Source organism: Saccopteryx leptura, chromosome 5 (assembly GCF_036850995.1).
Source record: "Saccopteryx leptura isolate mSacLep1 chromosome 5, mSacLep1_pri_phased_curated, whole genome shotgun sequence".
Taxonomy (NCBI): Eukaryota; Metazoa; Chordata; class Mammalia; order Chiroptera; family Emballonuridae; genus Saccopteryx; species Saccopteryx leptura.
The window spans coordinates 161272891-161294553 of record NC_089507.1 but is presented as its reverse complement, the minus strand read 5'-3'; the positions used below and the strand labels follow the sequence as shown (position 1 = coordinate 161294553).

The window sequence follows — 21663 nt, the reverse complement described above, 5'->3', positions numbered from 1 at the left end:
GTGTGTGTGTGTGACAGAAACAGAGAGAAACAGATAGGGACAGACAGGAGGGAGAGAGATGAGAAGCAGCAACTCTTCATTGTGGCACCTTAATTGTTCATTGATTGCTTTCTCATATGTGCCTTGACTGGGGGTGGGGGTGTTTTAGGGGACTGAGTGACCCTCTGCTCAAGCCAGATGGGATTTTGAACCTGGGTCCCCCGTGTCCCAGTCCAACACTATCCACTGCACTGCCGCATAGTTAGGCTGCAGCCCCCAATTTCTTAATTTTCAACATGCTTTAACGTCTAAACTTGTGCTAATATTCACTGGATTGGTTTGTGTTTTTTTGTTTTTTTTTTACAGGGACAGAGAGAGAGTCAGAGAGAGGGATAGATAGGGACAGACAGGAATGGAGAGAGATGAGAAGCATCAATCATCAGTCTTTCGTTGCGACACCTTAGTTGTTCATTGATTGCTTTCTCATATGGGCCTTGACCGTGGGCCTTCAGCTGACCGAGTAACCCCCTGCTCAAGCCAGCGACCTTGGGTCCAAGCTGGTGAGCTTTTTGCTCAAGCCAGACAAGCCCAAGCTCAAGCTGGCGATCTCGGGGTCTTGAACCGGGGTCCTCTGCATCCCAGTCTGACGCTCTATCCACTGCGCCACTGCCTGGTCAGGCAATATTCACTGGATTTTTAAGACAGTGTAAAACAAAGAATGTAAAATATATCAGTAACACACTTTTATGACTAAATCTTACAATGATATTTTGGATGTTTTATGTTAAATAAAATACAATAAATTAATTTTATTCCTCTTTTAATGTGGAGACTAGAAAAATGTTTTTTATATATACTTGCAGTAGTGACTCAAAATTATGTTTCTATTGAGCAATCATGATCTAAACCATTCATCTTATTTTTTATTTATATATGTAAACAACCAACCAATGACAAATTTATGAACATCTGATTTACCAAATACTACTCAAGGCACCGAGAATATAATGGTGAGGATGAACAGGCGTGGTCCCTAACTTTGGAGAGATCATATTAACCAACTCATCACACAGTGAATGTAAAACTTCAACTGTAAGAAACCAAAGTTAAGAAAGGTATACCTATAATTAAAAAAAAAAAAGGGTGGGCCCTGGCCGGTTAGCTCAGCAGTAGAGCATCAATCAGCCCGGCCTGTGGAAGTCCCGAGTTTGATTCCTGGCCAGGGCACACAGGAGAAGCGCCCTTCTGCTTCTCCATCCCTCCCCTTCTCCTTTCTATCTCTCTCTCCCCCACCTGCAGCCAAGGCTCTATTGGAGCAAAGTTGGCCTGGGCACTGAGGACGGCTCCATGGCCTCCGCCTCAGCACTAAAATGGCTCATGCTGCAACAGAGCAATGCCCCAGATGGGCAGAGCATCGCCCTGGGTAGGCATGCCGGGTGGATCCCAGTCGGATGCATGCGGGAGTCTGTCTGCCTCTCCCCCCTGCTTCTCACTTCGGAAAAATACAAAAAAAAAAAAAAAAAAAAAAAAAAAAAAAGAAAAGAAAAGGAACCTAGTCAGGGAAGGGCTTCCAAAAACTAATATCTAAGCCAAGAGAAGAAGGATAAAATGAAATAAAGGAAGAAAGAAAGCACATTCAGACAGTAAAGAAGCACATGTAAAGATTTACAGAAGAAAAGAGCAAGCCTAGATAAGACTCTGCTAGAGGTCTATAGCATGACTGGGTGGCACAATGACAGGGAGCCTGCTAAGAGATGAGGTTTAAGAAGAAGGCAGACCATGAAAAAAACCTTATGACCCAGGAGAGCCAGAAGCATGGACGACAGAGTAGATAGTATAATGCATTCTTTAATTCCTTCTCTGGACCTGAAATACTTCATTTCATTTTAGAAACTTAGATAATAACTTTTTCATCTTAAATTACTTAAAAACATCAATAACAAACTGTTTAATAAAACCAAATTCTAAATGCTAGAAAAATATTCTGTGCAGCTCTGTGTAATGTCAGGAAATTCACATACTCCCCTGCAAATCTGATAAAATTTTCAGATTCCCCAGAACAGTATTTTCAGAAGTATCAGGCAAATATATGTTAGAAAGAAAACTATATCAAACTCATAGTAAAAAGTTTTTTAAATTACAATACAATACTACATGTGTTTGTTTATGGAATTAACAAATTAATGTCTAATGACAAAGGTAGTGATATTTTGAGATATCCACAATATATGATATATAATGCCATCTGATTATCTATAATTTATGCTGGTGAAAAAGTCACAGATACTGACAATATTACTGTGATATCTGAACTACATTAATTTTAAAAAAAGGCTAAATTTCATTTAAAAGTTAGTAAAAATAAAGTTGTAATCTTTCCCTATGATGTTCTGCAAATCCCTTGTGGACTTGTTTTGAAGTTTTTCTGGTAGTGGCTTCCAATTAAAAAGGCTATCTAGGCCCTGGCCGGTTGGCTCAGTGGTAGAGCGTTGGCCTGGCGTGCAGAAGTCCCAGGTTCGATTCCCGGCCAGGGCACACAGGAGAAGCGCCCATCTGCTTCTCCACATCTCCCCCTCTCCTTCCTCTCTGTCTCTCTCTTCCCCTCCCACAGCCGAGGCTCCACTGGAGCAAGGATGGCCCGGGCACTGGGGATGGCTCCTTGGCCTCTGCCCCAGGCGCTAGAGTGGCTCTGGTTGCAACAGAGCGACGCCCCGGAGGGGCAGAGCATCGCCCCCTGGTGGGCAGAGCGTCGCCCCCTGGTGGGCGTGCTGGGTAGATCCCGGTCGGGCGCATGCGGGAGTCTGTCTGTCTCTCCCCGTTTCTAGCTTTAGAAAAAAAAACAACAAAAAACCCCCCCCAAAAAATAAAATAAAATGGCTATCTACCTGTCCCAAGAATCATAAAGACCAAATTTCTGTATCCAAGTACATTTCCTATTATGACAGAACTGCACTATTTCAATCTAAAAGAAAGGAGTTCTAGTAAACAAATGAATATAAACATCTTTTGAAATGTTAGACTCTGCCTAAAATAAACATCTGGCCCAAAATAACTTAAACCTTCAATCATATTCTTCAAAAATTCTCAGTAAAATCTGACAATTTCTTCAGCATTCTGGGTCAAACCCCATCCACTGCACCACCACAAGTCAGGCTCTGACAATTTCTGAAAATCAAATCCACACCAGAAATATAAAGATTAGCTATTATTCAGCTGACAGCCCTTTACTAGGCACTGGGAATCAAACCAATAAACAAACATTCAAAATAATGTGATGGCAGAGTCCCAAATATATATTTGTGTAATAGTAACACTACTAAAATGTTACAGAACTTTATCAGAACTTCTCTGATTATATGTAGTTACTTTATAAAAAGCATTTTCTTAATTACCTTAACTTGGTCTATAAAATTGATTCTTCACGCCTGACCAGGCAGTGGTGCAGTGGATAGAGCATTGGGCTGGGATGTGGAGATCCCGAGGTTGCCAGCTTGAGCGCGGGCTCATCTGGTTTGAACAAAGCTCACCAGCTTGGACTCAAGGTCGCTGGCTTGAGCAAGGGGTTACTCGGTCTGCTGAAGGCCCACAGTCAAGGCACATTTGAGAAAGCAATCAATGAACAACTAAGGTGTCGCAACAAAAAACTAATGATTGATGCTTCTCATCTCTCTGCGTTCCTGTCTGTCTGTCCCTGTCTATCCCTCTCTCTGACTCACTCTCTGTCTCTGTAAAAAAAAACCCAACAAAACAAAAAAAAACCCTGATTCTTTCCAAGTCTTCTAAATAGTAAAAACAATTTAGTAACTTGAAAATATCCATCTTTTCCAAAAAAAGATTTACAGAAAATTTGCAAATATAACAGGAATCTGTTTTAACAAGCGTTGTATATAATTCTATTTTTTAATTTTTAAAAAATTTTTTTAGAGAGAAAGACAGGGACAGACAGACAGGAAGGGAGAGAGATGAGAAGCATCAACTCATTTTTGTGGCATTTATTTTAAGTTGTTCATTGATTGTTTTCTTATTTGTGCCTTGACACGGGAAGGAGGGCTGAGCCAATGACCCCTTACTCAAGCCAGAGACCTTGGGCTCAAGCCAGCGAGCCTGGGGTCAAGTCTAAGATCCCATGCTTAAGCCGGTCTCCCTGTGCTCAAGCTGGTGAGCCCATGCTCAAGCCGGTGACCTTGGGTTTTGGAACTTGGGTCCTCAGCATCCCAGGTAGATGCTCTAGCCACTGTGCCACCGCCTGATCAGGCCTATATAATTCTAGATGCACAATGAAGTTAGGAAAACATTGTGTTAATCAAAATCCTTGCACCTTGAAACAGGAGTGAAAAATTATTATTTCTCTTGTAATTAAAATCAAAAGTACAAAATAAGACAAAAGCACATATATGAACAGGTTAAATATATAGTATGAGATATTACTTAGGTTATAAGGAGATTATTGTGATGACTAAAGAAAGTAACAAGTAAAACACCTAGCACAATGCTTACAATCTAATAGTTACTCTAGGGAAAAAAGAAAAAAATGAAATCTCACAGTTAAGAGAAAAAGATGAGGAGTGGTTTATTGAAAAGGTGAGTCCTAGGCTGGGCCGAGGGAAAGACAGGCTTTTGATAGTAGAGGAGGGGAAAGACATTCTGTACTTGATAATGGAGAATTCAATGAGCAATGTTAGCAAAGAATGTCAATGTGCCAGTTAACATAGGGATATTCACCTGTTTTCCCCCTAACTTTTCAATTTCTGAGGAAATTACTATACTTAACAGTTTCCCAAAGTCTGAACCTTTTATATCCATTGTCTATTCAGATTGCTAGCACCAACAGCACAACCAACAGCAATTTCTCTGCCTTTATGTATGACTCCATTCATTTTAATGTCAGATCCTTAAAGAACAAGCAGTTAAGAAAATGAACTGGACTAGACCACCAGTAATATCCATTCTTTACTTGAAGACATTTTTCTTGCTTTAGAAGAATGGTTCTCAAAGTTTAGCATGCATCAAAATTACTTGAAGGTTTAAAGAATGCTGGACCTCATTACTCCGAATTTCTGATTCATTAGGTGTGGGGTTGGGCCTGAGAATTTGAATTTCTAACAAGTTCGTAGCTGATATTGATGCTACTGACCTGGAGATAACACTGTGAGAGCAATGCTCTTTGCCAAATCTTCCTCTTCTTATTTAATATTTCCTTGTTTTGATAGGGCACATTTTCCAGAAGAAAAGTTTTTGAATACTTCTGTGTTCTTTAGTTTGTATTATGGGAATTTCAAATATAAGCAAAAATAAAAAATAGGATCATGGACTCCACATACTACCATTCAGCTTTGACATTTATTAACTCATGCTCACTCTTGTTTCATCTATATGCTTCCCAATACATACTCTCCCAAGTGGATTGTTTGAAGCAGATTCAAAAATACCATTTCATCTGTATATATGTATGTACATCTGTATGTACCTCTAAAATAAGATGTTTTTAAAAAACCACAAGGAGTCAATTTTTTGAGACCTTCATATATTAAAATGTTTTTATCTGCCTTCATACTTGCTTAGTGGTTTGACCAGACACAGTTCAATGTTGAAAATATACTACTCACAAAAATTAGGAGATATTTCTAAATGAATATGAAGCGATAAAATATTCCCTAATTTTTGTGAGGTTACTTCCTCAGAAAAATGAATTGCATTTTAGCTTCCAGTGTTGTTTTTTTAGAAGTCCAGTCAGCCCTGGCCGGTTGGCTCAGTGGTAGAGCGTCAGCCTGGCTTGCAGAAGTCCCGGGTTCGATTCCCAGCCAGGGCACACAGGAGAAGCACCCATTTGCTTCTCCACCCCCCCCCTCCTTTCTCTGTCTCTCTCTTCCCCTTCCGCAGCCGAGGCTCCACTGGAGCAAAGATGGCCTGGGCGCTGGGGATGGCTCCTCGGACTCTGCCCCAGGCGCGAGAATGGCTCTGGTCGCAGCAGAGCAATGCCCTGGAGGGGCAGAGCATCGCCCCCTGGTGGGCAGAGAGTTGCCCCCTGGTGGGCGTGCCGGGTGGATCCTAGTCGGGCACATGCGGGAGTCTGTCTGACTGTCTCTCTCCCCATTTCCGGCTTCAGAAAAATACAAAAAAAAAAAAAAAGAAAAAAAAAAGTCCAGTCATTTTGCATCCTTGTCCTTTGTTGTGATTGGGCTTTCATCTGGAAGCTCCAGAATCATTTTTCTTACCAGGTGTCTGACTCACCACAATGATGTCTCTTTAATATGGGTCTTTTTCATGTATCATTCTGGACCTGCCTTGGTCCTTTCATTGTAAAAACTCAGGTCCTTTATTTTCTACGAATTTTTCTTGCATTCTTTCACTGATAATTCCTTTCTTCTCTGTTCTCACTTGTAGATGCTCCTGCTGTTCAAATACATTATTAAAACTCTTGGGATGGGATGGGGTGAAGTGAAGTCTTAGTATTCAGTTTGCATACTTCCCTTAAATGCCCTCTATTTAGTATGATTCCTTGCTTTCAAGTGTTTCTAGCACCTATTCCCCCACTGTGTAGCCCAGAGACCACTGTTTTATTTTCTCTATAAATTAAACCTCCCATATTTTGCTAGATTAGGGATGGGTTAATCATCCCACTGCTCAGAGTGGAAGAAATAAAATCTGGGGATCCCACTGCTTCTTAAACTGATATTCAGTGTATTGTGCTTATTTTAAACAACTCCTACCCACAAATTCTTATTTCAAGAGGTATCTGGTACTACTCAAGTATTATGTGATTATGATGTAAATTTAGTTCAAAGCTTTCATAAATGATTGGTTAGGATTTAAGTTTCTCAGTTCTATGAACTCACTTAGCATCTATTTTCCTGCTTCTAAAATGCTAATATTTAATTGTCTTCTCACCTGTTCTCCCCTACTAGTTTTTTCATGGGCAAGGAGAAAAAATAGATGCATCTTTACCCAGATGAATTTCTTAATGTTTTAAAAGCCAGATTAAACCACTTGAATTCTTTCACAACAGGAAAAATTCAATTTATAAAATTGGGTTTACATGTAAATTTCCAGGAATCATTCCCTCTCTCCTGTCCTCAAGACATTACTAGTCATGGTTTCTTGGTCTCTTGGTTTCTTATAGTCAATTTAGTAAGTGATCTTTTTAAAGTGATGAATCCTCACTTGTGGGAAAGTATAATTTTAAAGGAAATAATTGTTGGATAATATACAGTCTAAGTTGTAGATCAAGAGAATATCTCATTCTCTGTCAGCCATGGTTTCTTCTTTTGGTGAAGCAACAATAATAGGTCACAGCACTAATTCCAATGAAGAAGCTTAACAGCAATACTAACTTCCTTAGGGAATTCACTACATGATGAATTGTAAGGAAGTAATTTAAAGTCTAGTAAGTCTTTGCTGCTTTAATTAAACAAGATTGTGTTACTGCAAACCCAAACTAAAAAATTAAAATTAATAAAAAAAAGAGAGAAATGTTACCTCAGTACAAATAACCAAAAATAGCATCCGTATCTTTGCAAACTATACTAGGAAATAAATAGCTTTCAAGAACTCCTAAGAATTTAGAGCAAAGTCAGCAAAATATATATTCAAATATGTTTTTCTGATTATAAGTGACAAAAATCAACCAGTTAGTTTGGCAGAAAATATTTGCCAAACACGTCTGATTATAAAAAAACAGAAGTCTGATAAAAAAATTATGGTATATAGAATATATGAAAAACTTTAATAACTCAATAGTAAAAATACAGAAACAAAAAATTTGGACAGATCAACAAAGAGATACAGAGAGCAAGCAGATGAAAAGATGTGTAGCATCATTAGGAAAATGCAAACTGAAACCACAATGTGATGTCACTATATACCTGCTAGAATGATTACGATTAAAAAAAATAATAAAGCAAGTGTTGACAAAAATGCTGAGCAACTAGAATTCTCAAAGATTGTTGGCAGGAATATAAAATGGTACTGTCACTTGGGAAAACAGTTTTGGCAGTTTTTCATAAAGTTAAACATACAAATACCACATAACCCAGGAATCCCATTCCTAGGTATCTATCCAAGAAAAATAAAAACCGTATGTCTACACAAAGACCCATACACAAATGTTTATAGCAGTCTTACTTTTATAGTAGTCCAAAACTGGAAACAAATATATATATATTAAGTGGTAAATGGATAAACAAACTGTGGTTTATTTATACAGTAGAACAGTACTCAGTAGTAAAAAGAAACAATTTGAGGATACAGCAACAACATGGATGACTCTCAGAATACAGACACTAAGAGCTGCATACTGTAGATTCCAATTTTATGACATTCTGGAAAAGGTAAAACTATAAGAACAGTAGTTGCCAGAGGTTGGGGATGGGGAGGTAACTACAGTAGGGTAGGAGAAAACTTTCTGGAGTGATGGAAATTGTCATTATTGTAGTGATTATACAATTGTGTACATTTATGAAAACTATAACTGTACACTTAGAAAGGATGAGTTTACTAGATATAAATTATATCTCAATAAATCTGATTTTTAAAAAGGCACTACATACCTCCTTAATAATGGAACAAGGAAAAAACAGCCTGTCAGAGACATGTTGAGAGCATATAAAAAGTTAACTAGAGATGTCAGAGTAATGGTAGCATGAGATATACCCTTGATCTCTTCCCTTGAAATTTCAACAAATTGAATAGCTATAACTCATTGAAGGAACCCCACCTGGCCTCAGAGGCTTGCTTGAAAGAACTGCATATTGAACTGACTAAATATGGGAAGGGAAGAAAGAGGAGAAGAGAGAGGGGAAGAGAGAGAGGAGGGGAAAAGGGGAAGGGAGAGCAAGAGAGAAGGAGAGACAGTGGGAAAGAGAGGAGAAGGAGAGAATGGGGGGAAGGGGGAAGAAGGGGGGAAGGGGGAAGAAGGGGGGAAAGGGGAGGTTGGAAGAAAGAGAATATAAGATAAAAAGCACTAGCAGTGGGGTTCCAGAGGGGGAGAAACAGAGTGGATCAACTTCGGCGGGAGGAGTGGAGATATTGGGGGGGGAGGGCACTTAAAGAAGTTCTAAACCGAAGCAGCAGTTGAGTGCAAGGACACAACAGAAAACAAAACTCTGGGACGCTGCCAGTGCTCCCGCTATTTGCCCACAGCCTGCACTTGGGACAGAGAAAGAGAAATATAAAGTGCAGCCTCAACCTCCCAGATCCCGCTTCCCTCCCCTCGCAGTGTACACAGTAACAGTGGCATACCCCAGAACTAACTCTGTAGAACCACTGTTTCCCCTGAAGAACAGGGGTATTCCCCATCAGGTCCCTGGTCTGTCAGGACACAGGGAAGAATATGCAGAGGCCTGAGATTGCCATAGCTGGGAGGAAGGCTATAAAGACTTCACAGCCCACCCTGCCACTATCCTCATGGACACAACCCCACCTCCATCGCTGCGGCTATACGGGTTGAGGATCAGACAGGGAAAACCCTAGAAAACTAAAACTTGTAATCCAGTATCACTTACTTGAAAATAACAGAAAAACTTCTTGCAAGTGCAATAACGCTGTCAAACACCATGTAGGCAGAGAAAAGCTCCTTCTAATATCATGGAATAATGATGAAAAAGATGCAATTCAGAAAAAAATTAAAAAATCTCCAGAAAGGAATCTCAATTACATGGAAATTTGAGGGTTAAATGACAGAGAATTTAAAACTGAAGTTCAATATTCAACGAGATATGAAAAAACACTGATGGACAATTTAATGCACTCAGAAAACAAATTAATGAACAAAATGAGTACGTCACCAAAGAGATTGAAACTTAAAAAAACCACCAAAAAAAACAAACAAAAAAAAAATTGGGGAGATGAAGAACTCAATATATGAATTGAAAAGTAAGCTAGCAAGATTAGCTAATATAACAGGCCAAAAAGAGAGAATCAGTGACATCAAAGACAGGCAATGAGAGATGATACAGAGAGAAGAAAAGAGATGCTCAAGAATGAAAAAAACAACAACAACAACAACAAAAAAACAACAAAGCAAAACGATAGAGCTCTAAGAGAATTATCTGACTCCAACAGAAAGACCATAAGAATAATAGGTGTATCAGAAGAAGAAGAGTGAGAGAAGAGAATGGAGAGCCTATTCAAAGAAATAATTGATAAGAACTTTCTAAGCCTATGAAAAGGGTTAGATCCTCGGATTTAAGAAGCCAACAGAAGACTTAGTGACTTCGTTACCCCAACCCAAACAGGCCTTCTCCAAGACACACTGTAATAAAACTATCAAAAACTAACAATAAAGAAAGAGTCCTCCAGGTAGCTAGGGAAAAGAAGAGGTAGCTAGGGAAAAGAAGACAATAACATATAAAGAAAAGCCCATCAGGTTATCACCAGACTTCTCAGCAGAAACTCTACAAGCCAGAAGAGAGTAGACTCAAACATTCAAAGTACTGAAAGAGAGGAGGAATGACCAGCCAAGAATATTATATCCACCAGTTATCCTTTAAATACAAAGGAGAAATAAAAACTTTTCCAGACATACAGAAGCTGAGGAAATTTATCACCAGAAAACTCCCACTGCAGGAAATACTCAAGGGCATTATTCCACCTGATATAAAGAACAAAACAACACAAACTACAAGAAAAGCTCCAACAAGTTTACAATATAAACAAAGATAATCTGTAACAACAAAAAATAACAGGGGAAAGGATATAGGTCTGAAGTAGCAAAGGAGTATGGAGGGCAGAAGTATTCATAAGACAAACGGTATCTGTACACATGAAACTTTTTCTTATCAATAACCTAATCATACTCAACCATGAAAAAACCAAAACTGAAATACAGAACTTTAAAAAAGAGTAAACAGAAGAAAAGAAATTTGGAATACCGCCAAACAAAAGCAACTGATAAAAACATAAAGGAGACTGACCAAGCAGTGGCGCAATGGATAGAGCGTTGGACTGGGATGCGGAGGACCCAGGTTTGAGACCCCAAGGTCGCCAGCTTGAGCACCGGCTCATCTGGTTTGAGCAAGGCTCACCAGCTTGGACCCAAGGTCACTGGCTTGAGCAAGGGATTACTTGGTCTGCTGTAGCCCCACGGTCAAGGAACATATGAGAAAGCAATCAATGAACAACTAAGGTGTCACAACGAAAAACTGATGATTGATCCTTCTCATCTTTCTCCATTCCTGTCTGTCTGTCCCTATCTATCCCTCTCTCTGACTGTCTCTGTAAAAAAAACCCCAAAAAACCAAACAAACAAACACAAAGGAAAAGAACCAAAGGAGACACTGAGCTACCAGAAAAAAAAACATAAAATGGCTATTGGAAATCCACATGTGTCAATATTCCTCTAAATGTAAATAAAGAGGCAAAGAATCAGATTGGATCTAAAAACAATACAAAACCCAACTGTATGCTACATTCAGGAGAAAAAAAGAGACTCAAAGTAAAAGGTTGGAAAATGATTCTGCAAACAAATAATACCCAAAGAAAAGCAGGTGTAACTATACGTATATCTGACAATACTGATTTTAAGAAAACAAAAATGAAAACAGACAATGATAAACATTTCATAATAATAAAAGGCACTACATCAAGAAGGCATACCACTTCTTAATATATATGCAAGAATCAGAGAGCACCAAAATATATAAGACATCTACTAACTGATCTAAAAATAGAAACAGATAAAAACACAATCATACTTAGAGATCTCAACACACCATTGCTGGCCTTAAACAATACACTAGACCAGTGTTTTTCAACCAGTGTGCTGTGAGACATGGTCAGGTGTGCTGTGGGGAAATTAAACATGGGTCCCCAAACTACGGCCCGCCGCCAGCCACCTCCATCTGAACATAAACATTCCCCTCACAATCCCTCCAGCTATCAGCGACAGGAAGAGTGGAGGCACAGGGAATGCTCACTGACCAATCACCTTCTAGGATTCGTCCTGACCACTAGCGATGAACCAATAGTAGGCTGCCTCTCATCCACACCCAGAAGGTCCCCACTCGGGTTGCCGTGCACTTGTCATTGTGTGGCCATGGTGAGTAGTTGAAACTGCTACTCCTCCCCATGGTCCCGATTCCTAATCCTGGTCAGGACTGGAGGTAAATGTTGCCACCACTAGATGAAGCCTCATCCTCAGCTGGTTATGTCTATCCTGATGGTGTATATAGATATTTGACCTTTTTCTTTTTAAAAGAGGCCCCCGCAGAGGGTGATATACAATGCATCACAATGTTATCTAACTTTAAAGTTTGCTGATCTTCCTTTGGACAGTTTTTGGTTATCTGTTGCCAAGGAGTTCCCCATTCTGGTCAACAAAGCTATTTTGACATTGCTCCCATTTTCAACCACATATCTATGTGAGCTGCACTTCTCAAGCTTGACTGTGATAAAAACTAAAAACAGAGAGAGACTGAGAACTGTTGAGGAAAAGCTTCGTGTGTGTCTTTCTACCATTCCTGCCAGGATATTTTTTTTGTGTTCATCAAAACAGGCCCAGGTTTCACACTGAGTATAAATATATTTAGAAACTATATTATTAACTATATGTATAATATGTACTGTGTTAGAGTGTCATTTTGTGTCATTTTGGTAGGTGGTGTGCCACAGGATTTTGTAAATGTAAAAAATGTGCCGCGGCTCAAAAAAGGTTGAAAATCACTGCACTAGACCAGTGATATTCAACCTGTTCCCTACCTCCCACTAATGGACGTTCCAGCTTTCATGGTGGGCGGCAGCAGAGCAACCAAAGTATAAATTAAAAGATAGATTTAACTATAGTAAGTTGTTTTATAAATATTTATTCTGCCAAGCTTAGCAAAAATCTGACATAAAATACTTGGTAGGTAATTATTATTATATGCTTTAACTTGCTGTAACTCTGCTTTATAAACTTTATAAAGTAAAGTTACTTCCCTACTTTATAAATCACCATTACTGTGGAACCAATGGGCAGTTAGAAAATTTTACTACTGACAGAGATACAAAAGTGGGCGGTAAGTATAAAAAGGTTGACTACCCTTGCACTAGACCAAATGGACATAATTGACATTTATAGAATCTTTCATCCCAGAACATCAGATTATACATTCCTTTCCAGTGCACATGGAATATTCTCAAGGATCGATCATATATTGGGCCACAAAACAAGCCTTAACAAATTCAAGAAGATCTAAATAATACCAAGCATATTCTCTGACCATAATACTCTAAAATTAGAATTCAACTGCAAAAATAAACAAAGAAACCAACAAAAATGTGGAAATTAAACAACATACTTCTAAAAATTAACTGGGTCAGAGAATAAAAGCAACGATCAAAAGATGTATACAGACAAATGAGAATGACAATATAACATAGCAAAACTTCTGGGATGCAACAAAAGCAGTAATAAAAGGGAAGTTTATATTATTATAGGCCTATCTCAAAAAACAAGAGATCCCAAGTAAGCAACCCAAGATTACATCTTAAGCCTTTGAGTAGTGAGTTCTTTTCATACCTGCTGACCCCTGGGAGTGAGTTTTTTTAAAAAAATGAAATTAGTTCCAGTTATAGTTTTATTAACTTAAAATCATGTATGTTTGATAACCAATTTATGGCAAAAAGAAGAACATACATTTGCCTTTTTTTAATGTTGCCTTACACATTTTAAAAATAAATCGATAATACTCCAGATGGTCAGGAGGCATGGGGATGTACATGAACATTTGTACTACTCAAAGAGTTAAAGAACTAGAAAAAGGCAACCTAAAGTAAGCAGAAATATATAATAAAAATCAGAATGAAATAGAGAACAAAACTAAATGAAATAGAGAACAGAAAAACTATAGAAAAAATACAACAAAGAGCTGATTCTTTGAAAAGATCAATAAAATTGACAACCCCTGGCTAGACTAAGGAAAAAGAGAAATGACTTATATAAACAAAATCCGAAATGGAAGAGAAGCTTTCACAGACATTACTGATATACAAAGGATCATACTAGAATACTATGAAAAACTATATGCCACCAAATTCAACAATCTAGAAGAAATGGATACTCTTCCTAGACTGAGTAAAAAAGTGGAAAACCCAAATAGACCAATAAACAGTGAGGAAATATAAACAAGTATCAACAACTTCCCCCAAAATAAAAGTCCAGGACCAGATGGCTACACTCGTGAATTCTACCATTCTTTTTTTTTTTTAATTTAGTGAGGGGAGTGAGCAGAGATAGACTCCCACATGCGCCCCAATGGGAATCCAGCCAGCAAGCCCACTAGAGGGTGATGCCCTGCACATGTGGGACATTGCTCTGTTGCTCAGCACCCAATCTCTTCTTACCGTCTGAGATGGAGGCCATGGAGCCATCCTCAGTGCCCAGAGCCAACTCACTCAAATAGAGCTATGGCTGCAGGAGAGGCAGGGAGAGAGAGAAAAAGAGAAGCGAGAGGGGGAGGGGTGGAGAAGCAGGTGGGCACTTCTCCTGTGTGCCCTGACTGGGAATCAAATCCTGTATATCCTCATGCCAGGCTGATGCTTCATGGCTGAGCAAACCAGTCAGGGCCTCTATCAAACATTCAAAGAAGATTTTGTACCTATTTTTCTCAAAGTCTTCCAAAAAATTGAAGAAGAGGTAATATTCCCTGACTCATTTTATGAGGTTAACATAATCCTTATACCAAAACCTGGCAAGGACAACTCACAAGAAAATTAAAGACTGGTATCTCTAATGAATAGATGCAAAAATCCTAAACAAAATAGTAGCAAACTGAATACAATATGTTAAAAAGTAATACATCAATGTATTTGAATTGAAATTGGGTCTTTGGACATGTAATTAAGTAGGATGATGTCACACTGGAGTAGAATAGGCATCTAATCAAATATGACTAGTGTCCTTATAAAATGAGGAAATTTGGACACAGATACACAGGTAAGAAGAATGCTGTGTGAACCTGAATGGAGAGCTTGGAGTGACACATCTATAAACCATGGACCACCAAAAGCAACAGAAGGAACCAATCCTGACAACACCTTGATCCAGACTGTTAGCCTCCAGAACTGTGAGACAATAAATTTGTTCTTTAAACCAACTACATTTTGTAATTACATAATTTGGATAAATTATTCCAACATTCTGGGTCCTACACTTCAACAGGTATCCTTTTCTTTATTTTCCTCTTCCAAACCTCTCACCAAGTATTTTTTTTTTTTTTTTTTTTAAAGCTGGAAACGGGGAAAGACAGTCAGACAGACTCCCGCATGCGCCCGACCGGGATCCACCCGGCACGCCCACCAGGGGCGACGCTCTGCCCACCAGGGGGCGATGCTCTGCCCCTCCGGGGCGCCGCCCCGCCGCGACGAGAGCCACTCTAGCGCCTGGGGCAGAGGCCAAGGAGCCATCCCCAGCGCCCAGGCCATCTTTGCTCCAATGGAGCCTCGCTGCGGGAAGGGAAGAGAGAGACAGAGAGGAAGGAGAGGGGGAGGGGTGAAGAAGCAGATGGGCGCCTCTCCTGTGTGCCCTGGCCGGGAATCGAACCCAGGTCCCCCGCACGCCAGGCCGACGCTCTACCGCTGAGCCAACCGGCCAGGGCCTCACCAAGTATTTTAAATATTTTCTACTATATTCAAATTATTCAAGTTACATTATTAAAGTTATATTCTCCTCCCTCATTGACCTAATTACCATGCCTTCTCTACTACTACTTAGTCCAGTGAATACTTCCACCAGGTCTCTACCTAAACGCTCCTATCAGAGTATTCAAATTGTTTTGTTTTCCTACCCATTTCTTTGACTATGTACCATAGTGAAAGTTCTGGAGAAGAATTTGAAATCTTGCTTCCCAGCATATGTCCTCAGTTTGGCTCAAATAAACTCATAAAAATTCTCTACAGGTACAGACATTTCTTACATTGATATTTACTGGCATAGTCAGCAGGATTCCAAAGAAGCCCATAGAGGACTACCCTGTGACTCAGACCCAGTGCTAAGTACAAGCAAGGGTCTTTTGTGCTCCATCAACTCCCCACTTCACATCAGGTGAACTTGGGTGAGTTTCTCTCAGAATTTGCTTTAAGCAGTGACTTTATTTGAGCTGTTCTTAGAAAATCCTCTGGCCTGACCTGTGGTGGCGCAGTGGATAAAGCGTCAACCTGGAAATGCTGAGGTTGCCAGTTCGAAACCCTGGGCTTGCCTGGTCAAGGCACATATGGGAGTTGATGCTTCCAGCTCCTCCCCCCTTCTCTCTCTGTCTCTCTCTCTCCTCTCGAAAAATGAATAAATAAAAAAAAAAAAAAAAAGAAAATCCTTGAGGGTTGAAGTAGCCTAGGGACAGGGATAAAAATGGATTGCTGCTTTTAATTTGACTTTTTAATCAGATTGTTTACTGAGTCTGAATAAAATCTTTGGTGGTGAAATGAAAGACTGAACTCTCTTTAGCTTCGAAAAGTAAAGGAAACCTGATTCCCCAACCTAACTAGCCAGTGGAGTGATGACAGTTGTTTCAGAACCCTGAATCTGGAGTGGTGGAGATGGGCACTGGGAGTATGGTCCCACAGTAGCCAGGGGCCTCCTTGAATGAGTTCACCTGAACACAGGGGTCTGAGAGAGGGTCTGGAAAGTGTGATTCAGACAGCATTTCATTAACTCTCACTGGTCCTCGCTTCAGTACCCTCTTAGGTGACTAAGAATTTGTGTGGCGTTGCCTGAGGAAATCTTTCTTCTATGGCAAAAAGCAGTCCTACAGGGATATCTACCACATTTGACTTGTACAGAGGCATAAGGGCTGGTTTTCCATCTCAAAATTAACATGGAAAATCATGCCTCTGAGGCCAATAAGCCTTATGATAGTTAACTTCTCATTAATACTAAGATTAAGATGGCCAAAATAAGGATGTATGCTTTGATACTTCTAAACTAATTCTTTGTGCAAATAGAAGAAACTATCAAATCAGGAAAAAAAAAGAAAAACCTATTTAATTGGTCTCTCAAAGCTTCAAAAAGTAGATTTAAATAAATAGATCAATCTATGATGTTGTTTATATGTCAACTCAATTCTCTGAGAGATTAAAAATGCCTACCTTATTTTAAAAGGGGGAAGGTCATTTGCAATTCAACCTGTCAAGGACAGATAAACTATAAATGTCTACAAGTGCAAACTTTGTAACCAACTTTTCTTTTTTTGTTTGTTTTGTATTTTTCTAAAGTTGGAAACGGGGAGGCAGTCAGACAGATTCCCACATGTGCCCAACTGGGATCCACCTGGCATGCCCACCAGGGGGCGATGCTCTGCCCATCTGGGCCAATGCTCTGTTGAGACCAGAGCCATTCTAGCGCCTGAGGCAGAGGACACAGAGCTATCCTCAGCGCCCGGGCCGACTTTGCTCCAATGGAGCCTTGGCTGTGGGAAGGGAAGAGAGAGACAGAGAGGAAGGGGGAGGGGGAGGGGTGGAGAAGCAGATGGGCGCTTCTCCTGTGTGCCCTGGCCGGGAATCAAACCTGGGACTCCTGCACGCCAGGCTGACGCTCTATCACTGAGTCAACCGGCCAGGGCCCAACTTTCTTTTATAAACTAGTGAGTTGTTTTTTTCAGGGCCACAAGTACCTTTAAGAATTTGATATTCTAAAATTCTCAGAAATACAGGAACTAATACAAATCTTTTTCAAGTTTACGTGATCTACACTTAATCCTTAGTAATAGCAAGCTCAAATTTGCTGGTTTAAGTAAAACATGTCTTAAGTCCATGTTAATAACTGATTTTATGTCTATGAAATATGTTTCTAGAGCTTACAAAATGTCTTAAATATTATTTGCTAGTAAAAGCCTGTTTTGAGGTTATAAAATTCTTCATAAATCTGCCAAGCTAAAGAATGCTAATTACTAATTTTCATTAGAAATTGAAGTTTTAAGGGTTAAAAATCTCAATATATATAGGAAAATTATGAAGGTGAAGTGTATGGGCAAACAGTAGTTGGAAATTAAACAGTCAAGGCTATGAAAAACCAAAGGTGGCCACTTGGTTCTTCCCTGCTCTCTGGCTTCTCATTTTTCAGTGTTTGCATTTCTTCATGCATCCCAGTACCTTTAAACTGGACTTCAATGGAGGAACTTAAGAGCTGACATTATTAAAAAGAGACATCTTATATTTCTGCCAAGGTTTGATAGAGTCACTTCAAGAAAATGCCAATTGGTAACCCCTTCCTTTCACACCAAGCTCCCAGGAGACAGAGACTTTCAAGATCATTTGACTGCCACCTGGAGATTTTGTTTATTGAAGAGGGCATCAAATAAAAGACACTATCCAACCTCACTGGAAGGAATCTTAACAGGCACCTAACTGTGAATGAACATCTTACTCCTGTATACAGACATCAAAGACTCCTTGAGGACAAGAAGCCACCAACACTATCAATAAGGCCTAAAGATCTATATATTGATATTAAACTCAGCAACCATTTTGTGTGACTTTACATGACTGCTAATAATATTAATCACAATAAGTTGTATTTCTTTGCTTTTCTATATATGTAGAGTCCAACTGTTTATGATTACTGAACATACAGTATAAGATAATCAAATACTCTTTTGATGACTTATGTAAATGTTATAGTATATGCCAAATATAGAAAAATGTGACAGAAACTCAGCTAACGATAGCTCACAGGATAGAAATGATCCAGAGTATTTTTCTCAGCAAAGCCCATTATGATCTTGAGATGGCACAGGGACTTAGACCCAGGATCGCAAGAACATTGGATAAGAATAACTGCAGAACTGACATCACCTTATGCCCCTTACCTAATCCCAAGGACCCCAGCTAGGAGAAGAAATGCTGAGAAACCAAACATAAGAATGTCACCACTCCTCTGTTTCCTGTTCCACCCCCTAAAAAAAATTTCTCTTAAGGTTTCCTCTTGATTTCTATCTTGAGGAACCGAAGAACCCTAATGTTGGTAACCACCTGATACCTTCCATTTACCTGCCTTTCCCTTTTTGGAAAAAATTTGGCCTCAACTCAGATCCCACAGTTATGGTATTGGCAATCTGACACTAAGACTTCCTAGAAATGAGCATTTCTAGCACTCTGAGACTACACCATCTAACCATAAGGTTGGTTATCAATGCATCTTTCAGACTGATTTAGGGCTAAGAAGGGAACTGGATGAAAAGGGGGTTTTATGGAAAGTCACCTCAAAGGGTGATCTGATTATAAATTTCCCACTAGGCAGGTCACGGTGAATAGGCATGTCCTGGCATCCCATACACATAGAGCTTCTTTAATAAAAAGTTTATCTTTGCCTTAATGAAGCCCTGTCCATTGTTTCTGTGCTAGGTTAACATACCACTGACATAACCACCCTCAAGAGAGCACATAAACTTGTTAACTACCCTGTAATCCACTCCCTGCCTTGCTTTCTCTCATCTCCATGTAATCTTCCTTACCCTCCCTCCTTAATTTCAAACGCATAAAAGAAGTTGCAAACTTGTTATTCTCAGGAAGCATTTGACACCTTGTTCCCTGGCACATACTGTTGGTTTGGCTCAAATATTTTCTTAAGCAGGGGAGGGGCTGGGGGTGTGTCAACTTGTAGTTGTGGCACTTTACTTGTTCACTGACTGCTTCTCATAAATCTCATACATGCCTGAGTCTGTGAGCCCGTGCTCAAGCCAGCAACCCTTGGGCTCAAGCCTGTGACCATGGGATCATGTTAATAATCACATGCTGAAGTCAGTGACCTTGGAGTTTTGAACCTGAACCTCTATCCAGGTCGACACTGCATCACCACTGGTCAGGCTTGGCTCAAATAAATTTTTAGAAAATTTCAAAAAAAAAAGTTCTGGATGCAGGTACAAGCATAACAATAACAACAAAACTACAAAGAACACACTCTTTTCCTGAGCAGATGCAATGTAAATGTTTATTAGCATTTTTCCTTTTCCCCAAATAAGCCATGCACTATTGACACTGTCCATAATTCAAGACAGGATAACTATATTTAACTACTACTAATATTTAGTACTGCTACTTAGTAAACAGATAAAATTTCATTCTTTCCTTGACATCAACCATCAACATTATTCAGTCAAGCACTGTAAAAAACATGTAACAATATGCAAAAGGAAGGCAGGAGGAACCTAGGTAACACTTCCAAAAAGTACATTTCTTCTTGAAACCATGTGAACACAATAAATTAATACAAAAAATTAAAGAAAAAAGAAAGTAGAGTTCTATTCACTATTCTGATGTCTATCTTAAGAGAAGTAAAACCCCAAAATACTAAACTAGATACATTTACTATAATGGACCATATAGCAGTCAAAATAAATATAGCCTTTACCTTCAAAATATTTCTTTAAAATTGTCCCTAAGAATGGAGAGTAGTAGTTTCCTTCTTAACACTTCAAACAATTCCTCTATAAATTTTTCCATCTCAATATTCAACTAAGTTTTTGTTTCAAAGTTGGAAAATCCAAAAGGAGCAGACTATGTGAAAAATGATGGGAAAATACTATAGAATTTTCTTAAGTATGTAACATAAACATATGTAAGTCAGACTTAAGATATCAACACAGATCCAAAATTCATTTCATTTTTATAAGTAACATAAAGTCTATCATAATGTGAATTCTCCTTGAATGCATCAATAAAATATATGATAAAGTTTTAACATACTCATTTTCAGATTTTAACTACAACTGCTACCTTCACTGACTTTCATTTAACTGATATGCCTCAACCAACACTTTTTTTTTACCTTTTATTAAATATGCCATGGCATGCTGACAACTCTCAATTAGTATGCTATTTTTAGTATATTCAAGCACTCCTGATCCCACTAGTGGAGATATCTGTTTAACAAGTCAGTGGGTTGTTCCCAAACCTGTTTAGGCCAGCTTACTTGTTGTACTTCTTACGTAACTTAATTAAACATTAGGTAAGTGTATGGAATACAAGTACAAAAAGAGATTTGTTTCTATGTAAACTAAGTTGAATGTAAACAAAGTAGATTACTCAGTAAAGGTGAGTCATTCTTTTAAAAGGTACTGAATCAGCTAAAGGTGAGATATCTGTAAAATATTAAAAAATAATCATAAAAAGCCTGATAAAACCTATATTTAGTTTCCCAAAAATAGCTTTAAGCTTTTATTCTACTTTAAAGAAATCAAAACTGAAAATTGCAAATCATCCATTATGGATATTGTTTACATAAGATCAACTTCTCTCAACTCCACATTCAAAAAGATGTTAGTGCTACATCAAAAAGTTGGCAATTAAATGTAGATTTAGATATTTTAAGTTAAAATTTAAAAAGTTACAATATGTATTTAAAATATACAGGGGATCCTTGTGTTTACAACAGTCTCGACATACGACGTTTCGAGTTTATGATGCTAACTCCCATAAAAATTTTAAGAAATTGAGACGTAAGTGTTTTGGCTTACGCAGTTAGCTCGTAGTACTTTGGTTGCACACGGCAGAGTACACAGCAGTAACACAGTGCATGAGTGAGGGAGTTTGCGTCCCCCAGTACGCTCACCTACATTTTGGACTGTTAAAAGAGCAAGTAAGTGTTCCTTGTGTTAGGCTAGGGTGCATTTCGACTTACAACAAAAAATGGGTTACATCACTGTTGTAGGAACAGAACTGTGCTGTAACCTGAGGATCCCCTGAACATGTATTTAAAAAAATTTTCCTGCCTTAATG

At 38.9% G+C, this 21663-nt stretch overlaps 1 protein-coding gene across 2 annotated transcripts in view; it reads right to left on the bottom strand.

Annotated features, from left to right (window-relative positions):
• CERT1 (ceramide transporter 1) overlaps nt 1-21663 on the bottom strand; it is a 150993-nt gene that overhangs the window by 122606 nt on the left and 6724 nt on the right. The window lies entirely within an intron of this gene.